We start from the raw sequence: 16,027 nt of genomic DNA on the forward strand, positions 1-16,027 counted from the left end.
CCTACTCAGGTCATGCTAACAACAGCACCTACACATGCACTGCTTCCCAGGACAGACCCACGGCCTACATACTCAGGACATAAACTCCCCAGATCCATAAACGCAGGGCAAGAATGAAGCTTGGCAGAATCCATAGGTGACTTTCTGTAGATACCAACAAAAAGGTGTGTATGAGGGGGAGGGGGATGACAGGCTTTAGCGTAAAAGGACTGACGCACTTAAAATGAACATCCAACTGGGTGCGGTGGCTCACGCCTGTAATCCCAACACTTTCAGAGACTGAGGTGGGAAGATCACTTGAGGTTAGGCGTTTCAGACAACCCTGGTCAACATAGCAAAACCCAGTCTCTAAATAATAATAATAGTAATAAAAAATAAATTAGTGAATATCCAAATGTCATCACACTAGCAAGGTTCCTTCCCACCGTAAGGCAACTTATGCTCCCTTATAAGATTATTAAGGCGAGGTTAGGAATGAGGTTGTATTAGACACCAGACAATAAAGATAGCTTGGGCTAGGTACACACAATTTTCTACCTTGCTTTGTGAATTGCACAGAGAAACGCAACAAGGCTGGATCCATGGGGAATTGCATGCTAGGGGAAGCACATCCATACAAGCACTGCTGTGTTTTCAAAGAGGTCTCTGGTAGGGGTTATAGTTTTATTCAAAGCATTGTATTCCATCTGTAGCCCCAAATTCTGGTCTAAGGGTTAGAGTATTGGGCTTTATTATTTCTCGAAACGCCTACACCTAAAGTATTTTTAACATGCTAGCAAAATAATTCCTACCCACTGATTCCTCCATACGATCATCTATTTGCATTTCATGGAAATACCCTGTCTTCGTTCCCAGTTTGGGAGCACAGAGTGGTGTAGAACTCAAAGCTGAGTTTTCTGAGTCTTAAACAGCACATTAGGACCCATTTAGAGTTCTTTGGGCATTACCTTTTTGGAATGTTAACGGCACAGGAGATGGATTTTTTCTATTTTTTTCTTTCTTTTTAAGCATTCTACTGGACTCCCAGACGTCAGCACTGTTAGCTCTCAGAGCTGCAAACCTTCCAGGGCACTGCTTTGGCAGTTATTTTTGTTAGCTGGCATTCTTTGCAGTAAAGCTCAGAGTTCATTTTCCAGTTTTTTGAGCTGTGACCAGTGTACACAACCACATTACTGGCCTGGGGCCAAGAGAAAATGCACTGACTGATGTGCGGACATGATAACACCACCGTCTAAGATGCAGATACCTTGACGTGTCTTGGGAAATGGCATCCTTTGGGAGTCCCACAAGGCAGCCTACAGAAAAGCACTTCTTTTGAAATAAAAAAAGAGGTACTTCTCCATCTTCACGGACAACAGAAAACAGTGTAAACTGGAGGATGAAGGATGGATGTGGGTAAGTCTCAAGTCAGAATTTCCAGACAATGTTCAATGGTTGGCTGAGTTGGCTGTGGCTTCTCACCATAAACACCAGGGTTAAAAACCCAAAGGTGTAGCCAGGGTTAAGGATCCCTGCCTTTCCTTCTCAGGTAAGGCCCATTAAAACTCTGATCTCAATTGCAAATACCTCCCAAAATAGTTAAGTCAAAACATTGACTTTCAATCTGCCATCAGAGTCATTTGCCTTTCTCTGGAAACATGGATAATCCTCGTTGTTTAGATGAAAGAGCTTTACTTTTATCTCCCGTTTATTCCAAAGCCACTATCTTGCTTTGTAAAAGTCAAGTTATGCAGACAGCATGCATAATGTGCTTTCAGTCTTCAACTCTTCATTCCATCTGTGGACCTCCTTCTCGTGTCCATGAATGACATGGAGCCTCAAGGGAAGTTCAACAAAAACAGTTGGTCTTCCTCACACTTTGCCAGCAACCACCCTAAATAGACACAAAGTCTAGGCAAAGCACAGCAAGTGCCAGGCTGGCACAGTTTAGCCACATGTCATTCTTCTCTTTCTAAACCAGTGGTTCTCAAACTGCAGTAATCGTAATTACCCCAGGGGACATTTGGTAACGTCTGGGAACATTTTTGGTTGTCACAACTGTGTCAGGGGTGCCACTGGCATCTATTACATCTTAGATATTTTAGGCCAAGAATACTATTTTACATCCTACAATGCACATGACACAACAAAGGCTTATTAAGCCCAAAATGCTGAGGTTGAGATACAATGTTTTGTATTTAGACAAGGGGTGTCCAATCTTTTGGCTTCCCTAGGCCACAATGGAAGAAGAATTGTCTTGGGCCACCATAAAATACACTAACACTAATGATGTGCTAAAAAAAAAAAAAAATCTCATAATGTATTAAGAAAGTTTACAAATTTGTGTTGGGCCACATTCAAAGCCCTCATGGGCTACATGTGGTCCGTGGGTCACAGGTTGGACAAGCTTGATTTAGACTAAACAGAATATCACTCCTATACCCTTTGTACAGAACGAAGCACATAACACATATCTCAGTGGACAGCAAACACCTACAATTCCATGACAACTGGACTAACACTTCTTACCAGGGCATATTCGAAGTCAATCCTGTCTGGATGGGATGTTCATATCCTGATATTTGCCTACTCACTGCTGAATTTAAAAAGTACAATATTCTTGGATATGAATGCATTTCCCTAATGTATAATGGCACAGCTGTTAGAGCCTTGGGCTACAGAGTCAAATGTACTTGGATTTGAATTCTCTCTACTGCTTACTAGCTGAGTGAGCTTGGGCAATGTTATGGTTTGAATTGTATCTTCCCCAAAGATTTTGAAGTCCTTATCCTCTGTATACCTATGCCTATCACCTTATTTGGAAAATTTAGAAACAGGGTCTTTGCAGATGATCAAATTGAGATGAGGCCGTTACAATGAATCCCAACCCAATATGACTATGTTCTTTAAAAATTAGGGAAATGTGGACACAGAGAAAGACAAGGAGAATGCCACACAAAGATGAAGGCAAGTGATGCATCTACAAAGCCAAGAAATGCCAAAGACTGCCTGCAAACCACCAGAAGCTAAGAGCAAAAGCACAAAAGAGATTCTCTCCCACAGCCCTCAGAAGGAACCAACCCTACTGACATCTTGATCTCAGACTTGGAGCCTCCAGGACTGTAAGACAACAAATATCTGCTGTTCTAAGCTACTCAGCTTGGGAAAATTTGTCAAGGCAACCCCTGGCTAATGAATACAGGGAACTTCACCTATGGCTCGGTTTTCTGTATCTGAAAAACCGGATTAGAGCCTAGTTATTGAGGTTGCTGTGAAAAGCGATTGTGATAAAATAAAGCAGAGTGACTAGTCCGTGTTACAAGCTCAACAAACAGTAGCTGTTCTCTCATTAGCATGCCCAGCCTCAATGATTTAAGCCTTGTTAGCGATATTTCTGTGATGCCTTTACATTTTTTTCTAACACATTTCGCAATTTTAATCCAAAACGTAGAAAACTAAGTATGGTATCATCTTTAAAATGAGTATAATGGTATAATAATAGTCCTATATTAATTACTGCTTTAAATTTTGCAACGCAGTGAAAGTGTGGACTCAATTCCACTGATACTTGAAACATAATTGGGCCTTAATTACAATATTAACTACAATAGCAATTTATGATGTGAGTGTATCAGTTCAGAACAACCAGAAGCAGGAAAGCTTGAGATGTAATTCTACCTGAAAAACTCCTACTCATCATCTTTCAAGATTCAAATTAAGTGCTACCTGCTACATGAATTATTTCCTGATTCCAGTGAGCAATCACTTCCCTGACCCATTTCCCCATGGAACCATGAAAGTGGTGTCTACTTTTTGCTCCCAATAAAGCCTATAATTTCATCTTTATACCTCGTCCATAAACTTATTCAGCAAAATACATGCCTCTCACGTAAGCACTGTATAATGCAAAACCACATCTTTGAATTCCCTGTCACATACTCCCGTACGCTTCATAAAGGAAGGAACAATGCAGTTCTTTTAAGACTGCAAAATATAACTCAAAAAAGGTCCAAAAACAAAGATTTCCATTTCTGCTTCCATTTCCAAATACCTGGAAAAATTCAAATGTCCCAAAGAGACACATGATTAGGCAGCTGCCTCAACCTCTATTGCTAACTTGCCTCTTGTTCCTTACAGTCTGCTCTGGCAACCAGGTGAAGTCAGGTGACACTCAGAAGAACCCCTGACTTTCCTGATTATTTCCCTATCAAATTACCTGGCCCACGTTTCTCTCCCTGGAGGCCCCATCCAGTGTTAGAAAACAGCAAGCTATTCAGACCAATTGATCCTTACAAATGGATCTATAGACACTAAAATAACCAGTTATTCCAAACAGGTGACATATACATTAAAGACCAACTGGAGAAAAGATCAAATAGAAGAAAAAAAAACCATTATTCAAAAATAGTAGCTAACAAATAATGAACAGCTTGTATATGACTTCAGACCTACCAGGAGAGTCTGAAGGCAGACAGGCCTTGTCCTCCTATTGGAGCTATAGAAATGTTAGAATTGTCCTGTAAGAGTCCTGAGAATGACTCTGAGTCTAACAATTGGGACCACAATAGCAGCAGCAATCATTGTTGGTCACAAATAGACAAAAAGGGACAGAAGAGGCCTGAAGTCAGCAGGGTGAGGGTAAGGTTAAGACTGAGAAGGTCCACTAGGAAGCCTTTCAGAGTGACGGGCGTGTTCCCTATCTTGACCCAGACAGTGGTTACAGGGTGTATACACATGTACAGTCCCTCCTGTGGTACCCTTAATATTTGAACATTTCACTGTATGTAGGCTATACCTCAACAGAAAGTTTAAAAAATTTTGCACTGCATGAACAGCTGGGCTTGGCAGAGCTAGGAAGTCAAATCATCTAACCAGCAGTTTGAGCCTCATAACTCTAAAAGCTCTCATGGGGAGAGGGAATCTACATTTTAGCTTACATTTAGATGAGAAGAAATCCCAGGACAGAGGCCATTCCCTGAAGATCCTGCAAAGTTTCCTCAATATAACTTACTGCATGTTCTTAATCCCCAACAGCACAGGTGGGAAGCAGATGTCATGCTTATCTTTCTTACAGCAAACAAATTCATCCCTTCAGAATATTAAGCACTAGCTAGAGAAGTTTCAAATGTATTAAAAGCAAGGCCAGGCGTGGTGGCTTATGCCTGTAATCCCAGAACTTTGGGAGGCTGAGGTGGGTGGATTATCTGAGGTCAGGAGTTCAAGACCTGCCTGGCCAACATGGAGAAATCTCATCTCTACTAAAAATACAAAAATTAGCCAGGTGTGATGGCAGACGCCTGTAATCCCAGCGACTCGGGAGGCTGAGGCAGGAGAATCGCTTGAGCCTGGGAGGTGGAGGTTGCAGTGAGCTGAGATAGTACCACTGCACTCTAGACTGGGCGACAGAAAGAGACTCTGTCTCCAAAAAAAACAGCAAGGCAGTGAAGTTCAAAATACAGATAATCGCTTACAAATTACTGATTTCCTCTGGAGAGCAATTACATTTATAAATATAAATACAGTCTATATTAAACCACAAAAAATGACACTCAAATATCTGTCAAGAGTTTGATGTATCCTTAGGAAAAAAAAAAAAATCAAAGCCAGAGGAATGCACACTAACACATTCCTTTTGTCAAACACTATTGAAACTGGAAAAGCGAATGGATTCAAGAGGCTCTATGATCTAAGAAACGGTTTAAAAATTAATGCGTGGTGTGGGCTGTGCTTCCTGGCTATTCTGGATATCTCCGTCTTTTCTATCAACAAAGCGATATGCATATGTATCTGACAAACAGAAAGAAGGCAATTATCAACATGTAAATAAATACAGATAAGATGTTTTCCTTATGGTTGAAATCTAACAATAAATGGCAGTTTATTTTTTCTTCTTCTCTTTTGTCTTTTTAAAGTCAAGTAACAAGGAAATGAAAGGCTAACCAAATGTACCAGAATGTGAGCAAGAGAGTTCCAAGGACAGGCCATTTCTTTTCTTTCTTTCTTTTTTTTTTTTTTTTAAGAGCCAGGGTCTCACTGTACCCAGGCTGGAGTGCAGTGGTACAATCACAGCTCACTGCAGCCTGGAACTCCCAGGCTCAGGTGATCTTCCTGATTCAGCCTCCTGAGTAGCTGGGACCACAGGTGTATGCCACCATGCCTGGCTACACTTTAAATGTTTTTGTAGAGATACAATCTCAGCTATCTTGCCCAGGCTGGTTTCGAACTCCTGGCCTCCTGACCCTCCTGCCTTGGCTTCCCAAAGCACTGGGATTACAGGCATCAGCCACTATGCCTGGCCCCTTTTTTGACAGAGCAGTGGTCACTGCATTTTTTAGATCATGTACTACCTAACTGTTACAACTTCTGTGTATGTGGGTAAGTTCCCACTATTTTGTTTACCGATAAACTACACACTGGATTACTGTACTAACACAATATATTCATCCTAAAACAATCACAAAAGAAGAAAAAAATTGATGTGGTGAAAATGAAAGAAACATCATTTTAAAATATTGTGCTAATCTTTAACATTTGGAAATAATTCACAAAATATATTGCAGATGAGGCTTATAGTTAATGAGAGAAGACATATATAAAAGCATATATCAAAAAAGCATATACCAAACTGTCTTGATAATTTATAATTTCCATGCCCAGCTCCATGTCAGATCTGATTAGATCCTTTTTTTACTCAGAAGATGGGTGACAGAGACCATGTTGATTAAGCCATTTGTCTATTCTGGGAGAGGTGGTTTGGTTACAAAGGTGTACTAACACACAGATTCACTTACAATAGGCATACATAAAATGCAGTTGATTGCAATATGTTGAAAGCAATTGAATTCTCATGTACACTGGTATTCCCATTCTTTCCACTGGATACGTGCCAAATAAGACATGTAACCACCTGGCACACAGACCACGAGGGCGCCGGCTGCAACATATATATCAAATATTAATACAGCTTTCTTTTAATTGACAAAACATAAAACTAGTATTCTAACACCTTTCTCTGAGCCACCATGATTCAACATTTTATATTCCACTTTGGAGAATAATTTTATCGTGTATCAGAATTCACCTGGGTAGATTAAAGAAAATGTAGATTCCTAGGAACAAGATTAGAAATTTGAATAGGTCTCAAGGGGGGCCCCAGAATCTGAATTTCACATAATTATTCCAAATTAGGTACTTTATGCCTCCTAAGCTTTGAGAAACTCCAACTCTGATAGAAATAAGCTGCGAATGGCTTTTATAAAGACATTTATACATGTTCAAAGCACTCTTTTCTTGCACAGTAGCTCCTCAACCTTGCTGCACAACCATGTCACTGGGAGGCTTGTTGAAAGAGCAGATTTCTGGGCTCCCATGCCAGGAATGCTGATCCAGTGGTCCAGGGCAGTTGTGCCAAATGATGCTCATAGCAGCTGGCTCTGAAATTAGTAACCAGAGCAATCCAAATTGAAGTCAATTTGACAGTGAGACTCTTATTACTTTCTATATTTTGCTCATGGATGACACTCAATAAATATTTGTTGGATTAATGGTCCCAGTGGGAAGAATGGCAGCCTGATGAGGTAGACCAGGAAACCTGGAGATATGCCTCACTTCTGCCCCAAAGTGGCTTTCTGTACTCTGTAAGAGACACCTGTTAACTTGACCGCCACTTAGTAACCAACTTCTGATTTCCTTTGGATAACAATTCCTTTCCCTCTCTTAGAAGAAAAGCTTCCTATAGAACCTTGGAGTACAGGGATGGAAATATGATCCATTTAAACAAAGTCAGAGTATTAACAGAGAACTTTCTGGAAATATTTAGAAAGGTATTCTCTTCTCCACTGAATTTGAACCTGTAATATGGAGCTGTTTTATGTAACCCCAAGAAGACAGCTTGCTTGGGAATGAAAGTCATCCAGGAAAACAGGAGCTCACTAGAAAAACAGATTCCTGATACCTTGTCTTCAGGGCCAGAAACCAACGATACCTCTGGACTTCTCAGTTACATGAGTCATTAAATTCTCACACTTTTCTTCAGCTAGATTGGGATATACATTAGATAGTTTACAACCAAAACAATACAACAAACAAAACTGTACCAAGCACTTGATATCCCTGTTTCTCAACTTCCTTATTTAAAAAACATGGCCACTCAGCCATATCTCAAGCCACTTTCAAATCTAGACAGTCAAGTGTCACTTAACAACAGGGATATGTTCTGAGAAGTGCACTGTTAGGCAATTTCATTGTTGCTGAAGACATCAGAGCGTACTTACACAGACCTAGATGCTATAGCCTGCTATACACCTTGGCTATGTGGTATGGCCTACTGCTCCTAGGCTACAAATCTGTAAAACTATATGACTGTATTGAATACTGTAGGCAACTGTAACATGGTGGTAAGTATTTTGGTATCTAAACATATCTAGACAGAACAGGTACACTGTTCTGAAACCACTTCTGAATATAATCTTCTGAAACCACTGTCACATATGTGATCCACTGTTCACCAAAACATTGTTATATGGTGTATAACTGTATTTCTATTATTCTCCACACCAGTCAAGAGTCTCTGTATCCTATTTTCTTTCATATAATGGATTTACAGTATTGTTTTACCTACTGCATCTCTTTTAACAATTTCTCTACTCAGAGACACTATCCTTTTTCTGATACTGCTAACATCCGCTAAACTATTCAACAAGCTTGATTTTCCAATCCACTGGTAGCTTTAAGAACTTCCTTGGTGTCACTTTAATCATACACTCAATTATTTCTAATATTTCTCCAATTTAACACCATTTTTTGATGTTTTCCAAAGTCTAGCAAAAACAACGAAGTATGAGAAAGTCTATAGAAAGCCATGTGAAAATTACTTCCTGACACTGCTTTATTTCAACCAAGTCGTTTTAGTGTCTTTCAGAATGTAGCTCAATAGCTCAGTAATACCTTCCCTCCCTACTCTGAATTCCCGTTGACCTACCATGCAGGGTGAGTACTGCAGAACTCGTAAGATATTATACATATAAGTTTCCCCAGAAATGTTCCCATCAACATATTATGGTATTTGAACCTATGCAAGTTCAAAAACAAATTACCACCCAGCATCTTTTGTGACTTATCTAGCCATTCCACTCCAGTGGATGATTTTACTGGATGCAAGACAATGAAAATTCTACCTACCACTTGGAAAGTTACCGAGTAAAAGATGCATTTGATTCCATGAAACAGTGAGCATCATTCAAAGCAAACTTTCATTATATGCACAACGCGATTGAAATATTTCAAATGGGAAAGGCATTTTTAACAGACTGAGATTTTCAAAATTACTTCTGAATAAATCCTTCTCTATCCAGTATACCAAATGGCGAAACATCTCACTAACTTATTAGAAAATGGAGATTCCTAGAAACTAAAACCCATTTTACCAGTGAAAAGTGGCATGCATAACCTGTGGTACAACCTTAAAACAGTGAACATGCGGCTCGCATTACACAGATCTTAAGTGGATAGGGAGTAGCTTGAGTACTGAGTCAGCTGAAGGATACAAAAGAGGGACGATGAGATATGTTTCTCCCCTGGCTTCTGGTTTTTTTTTTTTTTTTTTAAACTTTTTAGGATCTTCACCTTCTTACTGCATTTCAAGGTTATCAACTTCAAATTTGTGTCAAAGTCATTTCTTCTATTTTATATTTCCTCATTCCATTCGCAAAATCTTCAGTTACATATTGTATCCCTTTTGAAAAGGCCAGAGAAACAGGCAGCAGTCTACTTGTTCAAGCTTATCTCAAACTCGCTTTGCTCAGCGCCTTTAATTAAATGAAAGTTATGTGCCTCCACTGGACCAATTTTTGAATTATACATATTCTCCAGCTTTGTTCCTCGCAGGACGAGAAAAAGAACACGTTCACCTTTACAGATCAAATGAAATGTGATGACACAGCAATTATGTAATGCAGGAAACCTGTATGATTCTAGATAGAGAACAAAGGACCACTAGGATTTTCTGAAGGCAATAATAGTCTGCTAATAGCACCATTTACTGCAATCTCCATATACAAGTGTTCATGGGGACTCCCAGGCACTGAAAACAACTGCGAGATAGATTTAAAAGGTAGTAAGAAGACATAAGTTTGTATAAAAAAGGTTGCCCTTCCCGTGGATAACCCTACAATGTTTTCGTACATCCTGATTTTACAAGAGGTAAAGGTACACATAGCGATTGCGGTTTTCCACTGCCCAGACAGAAGGATTTACTTTCTCTCCATTTTGTCTATACTTAGAGGTCACAAAATACCTATCTTGGGAGAAATAAGGATATACTCTAAACTGTTTTTTCTTCCACCTCAAAGACTCAACAGCAAGTAGGAGGAAAGTTATAAACTGCCAAGCAAGCAGGTTACAATACCCATTCCCCACCTGCACCTGTTTTTGGCTTGTGTAGACACTGCCTCATGTGGATATATTTTCTCTAATTCTAGGAAAGAGCAACATTCATTACCTCCTTGTTTTCTTTCTTTTTTTTTTAAGTGGGCTTTTTATTAGCAGTACACAATTCATCCTCTTTTCTCCATAAAACAGCACTAGTATGTTAACATGCTATATTAAATATGAAACACTCAGAGGCAGCTTGCAGAGGTAATTGTCTGACTTTCAGCAGGTTTCCAAGAAAAGCAAGTTTAGCTTCCCGATATGAAATATTGTAATTAATGGAGTGCCAGGTTACTAATGCACATTAAAAAAATATGAGTGAAATCAGCTATGCATCCCACTGTTTTAACTGCAGACTGTGCTAAATAACTGTGCTGGCTTTTTTGCGATCCTGTAAATGTTAACCTGAAATCCGTTTTTAAAAGGCTGGGGGAGGGAATGGTAAGGAAAGGAAGAGAAAAGCTGATTGCATTTATGAACTCAAAGGCCCCTGCTGGAATGATTTATATCTAGGACGAAGGGGTCCTATCATCCCGAGGCATGTACTATCTCTGAGGAGCTCAGCACTGACATCCAGCATTAAATGAGAGGGGAAAATGCATATTACATAAGGTGACAGCTGAATGGGTTAGAGAACTCTTATATAAAACTTGAACTTCATGCAAGTCTGGAACAGTGAGCAAGGCATTCAAAGGATACAATTTAAATAGGAAGCTGGGGCTGGGCATGGTGGCTCACGCCTGTAATTCTAGTACTTTGGGAGGCTGGGGAGGGCAGATCACCTGAGGTCAGGAGATCGAAACCAGCCTGGCCAACATGGCGAAACCCCATCTCTACTAAAAATACAAAAAAATTAGCCAGGCGTGGTGGCGCCCACTTGTGATCTCAGCTACTTGGGAAGCTGAAGCATGAGAATTGCTTGAACCTGGGAGGTGGAGGTTGCAGCGAGCTGAGATCATGCCACTGCACTCCAGCCTGGGCGACAGAGCAAGACTCCGTCTCAATTAAAATAAGTAAATAAATAAATAAATAATAGGAAGCTCGGCATGTGAAACAAAGAATCCAAAAAATCCCTGCATTCTAGAAGCTACTTTCAAATACAGCATAAGGCAAGAATATTGAAGTAAATGGGGTTACATCACACAGCATGTTTTAACCAGAAAGACTATGATTGAAATTTGAAGTGAAGCTTGCAAACTTAGAAAATGTGGGTTCTAATTCTGGATTCCACTTATTGCTCTGCACTAATACCCACGGGCAAATTACCCTCTCTAAGCCCCACTTATATCATCCATAATATAGGATGGTAATATTACCTGCTTAGCACATTGAGAGAATGGCATAATGTTCATAATTAGCTCAGCACACAATCTTGCATCCTGTAAGCGCCCCATAAATGGTAGTAGCTGTTACTAGCATACTCTTCTCCACCCATACTGCAGGTCTAAAACATCTTTCCACATAAGGAAGAGTCAAAACAATCCAGATAAATAACAAACATCTACCTTTAAAATTAAGGAAGTCTTCTCAAAGGCTTTTTCAATACAAAAATCTTTGTTTGGGACTAGTTCAGAGTGGGCAATACATGAATTCTGAAAGTTTGATTTAAAAAAAAAATCAGCACCTAATGATAAGAGACAGAAAGTCCCCCAGACTAAATGCAGGAAAGAAAGACTTTGACTTAAAATGAAGGCAGCAAATAGGTTTAATGTAGCATGCCAATGATGACTAATTGCTGGTGGCTGCTTGGCTCCCTTCTTTGAGAAGGATTAAGAAGCCCTATCAGACTTGGGAAAAAATTCTATGATCAGTTAGTGAGGTTTGGCAGGCTCAGGAAGTGTATACATAAGGTACTTGTTACTCCTCCATTATATACTGCTATTAACCTCTCTAAAGAAAGAAAAGGTCAATGAAAGGTAGACAGTCACACAGAAGGGAGAAAAACAGAAGAAACCCTGGAGGGTCCATCCCCATACACATAACTTCAAAGCATGAATGGATGGAGTGGATGGGAGAATGCAAGGATATGCTTTGGGGGAGGGAATCAAATCATCGACATCACACCATTTCAGTGTTTCTCCAATTCCATCCTTGCCTAACAGGTTATAACTGGCCTTCTGTGGAAGATGTATAGTGGGGAGAGGGTGCCCTAGTAAGGTAACTAGAGCATCCCCAAGTTCCACAGTCACAGCGCTCACATAACAACCAAGAGAGGGGAATGGTGCTTTGTGTGGCCACCTCACAGGGGGAAGAGAAGGGACAGAGCACATCTTCGAGAGATCAACCACCTCCTATAGATGAATCTAGACCGTGGTGCCCCAGCTGGAGCACTGTCATTGAGACATCCTGGCTGAATGGTCACTGGGTTCTGTCTGGCCTTATCACTTTGCCTCACCTTTGCCCATGCAAAGACAACTAGTCTCACTTCAAATATGTTTATGAACTAATGCAAAGCTTGCATTACAAAAGGTAAAGCTTGAGTACCATTTTCAATGGCATACCATCAGAATTAGCATACCATCAGAATTAGCATACCATCAGAATTAGCATACCATCAGAATTAGCATACCATCAGAATTAGCATACCATCAGAATTAGCATACCATCAGAATTAGTGGGAGGGAGATGCTCAGAACCTCGTGTTCAGGTCATGACCTGTTAAGACCTAACACATTCTATTCAAGGTAATGACTGGTATTGGTGACTGTTCCCATTCTATGTATATTAAACTATTTTAACAAATTACTAAGGACATTTGACAGGTACAGAGAACAGCAGCTTTGAGGGCAATAAAATCTACTTCCCTGTGCCATTTATAAGCTTCTGATTTGCAGAGATTTAAATCTAAGAGCCGGACAAAATGAGGTTTGACTCTACACAATTCATGTCTGTTAAAGAACTAAAAGGGAAAAAAAATGTACAGCGAGGAGAAAACCGCATTTGTTTCCTTCTCTGTTTCTTGGCTAAGGGCAGTACAGCTAACTCGACACCAGCTTTGTAGCCTCCAAGTGGGTAAATTTAAATTTCCTTCAGATAAATGTTTTCCCAAATGAGAAAATGCTATTTTTAATGAAACCAAATAGCCTTAATTGGTTGTGATGGGAAGTAAACTCAGAGATAAACACTGCATAAATAATTCAAGGCTTTCCATCTGGGGAAACGTCTTCCTGAATTGAAGAGCGAATATTCAACCTAAGACTGTTTGCATCATTTAAAAAGCAACAATTGACATCTAAGCTACCTTCCAACTGCAAAGCTAAGACAAGGTAGCATTCTGAGACAACTATTACGAGTTTCATGAAATGGCTGCCCTCACCCCACACCAACACCCCTTCCCCATTCTTACAATGAATGCAAATTAAAACACTCATCCGGGTCACACTCTTTTGTCCTCTCATCTACCACAGTGCTGTTTAATTTAAAATAATTACTATGCTCAGTCTTGATTAAAAGGATGGGTAAGGAATGCTCCCAAGTTTCCAGGACATACATAATAAAATCCATCAAGTATTAAGGGCTATAATAAACATACAGCACAAAGTAAATAAGAATACAGAAGGGTAATTAATTCCAATGGGTGAAAAGAGAAAGCTTAATGGAAGAGCTGGCATTTGGGCTGAGCAATGACATATCTGGGATTAGAAGGATATTAATAATAATGACAATATGGCTGCACAATATGTTATTATTTTTATTTTTATTAATAGCCACAGCTAAGATTTCAGGACTAGTTACTGTGTGTATTAAATGCTTTAAATACAATAGCTCATTTAATCTTAAAATAATCTCATGAGGTAAGCATTCCTAAGCTATTTTCTTTCCTTTTTTTTTGAGATAGAGTCTGGCTCTATCACCCAGGCTGGAGTGCAGTGGCGTGATTTCAGCTCACTGCAACCTCTGTCTCCCGGGTTCAAGTGATTCTCCTGCCTCAGCCTCCTGAGTATCTGGGACTACAGGCATGTGCCACCACGCCAGGCTAATTTTTGTATTTTTAGTAGAGACGAGGTTTCACCATATTGGTCAGGCTTGTCTTGAACTTCTGACCTCAGCTGATCCGCCCACCTCAGCCTCCCAAAGTGATGGGATTATAGGCGTGAGCCACCACACCCGGCCAAAAGCCATTTTCAAAATAGAGAAACTGAGCAGAGAAAGGTTAAGTGACTTGCTCAGTAGTGCTCAGCTAGTAAAGGCCAAAGCTGAGAAGCTGCACTCTTCATCAGATTCCTGCACTCCAGCCTCTGGCCAATGCCAAGCATTTGAGATTGCAGCAGTGTACAGGAAAGGTTCTGAAGAGAAAGGAAGGAGAAAAGAAATTGAGAGTGCTCATGGCTCCAAAGAGGGTGCTGACTCCATTATCATTGGGAGCAAAAATTACTCTCCAAATACCCTACTGAGAAAATTGAAAATTTTCACCACAGTCTTTCATGTTGCTTCCAGCTCCCTGTACATGCTAACTATCTGCACTAGGCCCCTATCATATTGATAAGCTGTCCTGTTTTCTAATGGCCTATGATGAAGATTTCAAAACTTTCTTCCACAGACAACTTTGTTTCTTCATTCACGTATTTTCTTCCTAATTGACTAGATTATACTACCCCTTAGACAAGGGTTGAGTTTTCTACTGTTTAGGAACTCAAGAGTCTATCCTTTAACAATCATAAACCTGGCAGAACTAAAAGCAAGCAAACAAACAAACAAACCTTAAATTCACAACCAAAGCTTGTTCTTCTATACCTAAAACCAAGATGACCTAACTTCGAAGTATATGATCTATTTCTCTGAATTGCCGGATATTCAACAGAGAGCCAAAAAAGGCCTTTTGCAACAGAGGATATTTTATCTGACCTTTTAAAATAAAAATATTACCTTCTTATTATCTTTGTTTATTCTCTTATGAGAAGGGCTCTAAACTGATCGCATAAAGGTAAAAAATTCTAATTGCATTATCCCAAGGCAGATATAAAAATTCTTTAATAAAATAAACATGACCACATTAAAATCATTCTGAAATAGGCAGAAAAGTCATTTAGTGATAATTGAATGTTGATTTAAAAAGTCTTGATGTGTGCAGCTGGAGAGAGAAAATAGGATATGAAAATAAACAAAATTATGTTTTGGAGAACAAAGCGCTAAAGATGTATCTATAGAGTTGATTCTACAAGATAAATATAGAAACCTAACGGAAAAACATATTGGGCTTCTTTGTATTTGTTGAGATAATTTTATATGATCGAATTAAACAGCATAGGAAAATTAGTTTTGCCTTTCTTATGCCTTCTGTCTGTTAAAAATGAAAATTTTAAACTGATGAACTTACCCCAACTTAGCCCAATAATCTTGACACGTCACTTAATGAAAAAAATTCTACCCTAAAGAGTACCTTCCAGTTGGAAATTTATTTTTACTATGTGTGCTCAATTGTACATAAGTAAAAGATTTGACCCTTTTTAAGATGTGGGTCAAAGGATAAAGGTCACAACCCTAATTCCTATCCTGTGCTCCTTGATGTGTTTCTGGGACAAAAACATGACACGAATTCAATGAATTCATTCAAGCAGGTAATTAATCCTTACTGAACACCCAAATGCTGAGCACACAGGGATTCGTAGGGCCTAACGGG

General features: G+C 39.5%; 1 protein-coding gene across 3 annotated transcripts in view; it reads right to left on the reverse strand.

Moving 5' to 3' along the window:
• Positions 1-16,027, reverse strand: part of PTPRG (protein tyrosine phosphatase receptor type G) — a 751,407-nt gene that overhangs the window by 246,398 nt on the left and 488,982 nt on the right. The gene's annotated exons all lie outside the window — the stretch shown is intronic.

Source organism: Symphalangus syndactylus, chromosome 21 (assembly GCF_028878055.3).
Source record: "Symphalangus syndactylus isolate Jambi chromosome 21, NHGRI_mSymSyn1-v2.1_pri, whole genome shotgun sequence".
NCBI lineage: Eukaryota > Metazoa > Chordata > Mammalia > Primates > Hylobatidae > Symphalangus > Symphalangus syndactylus.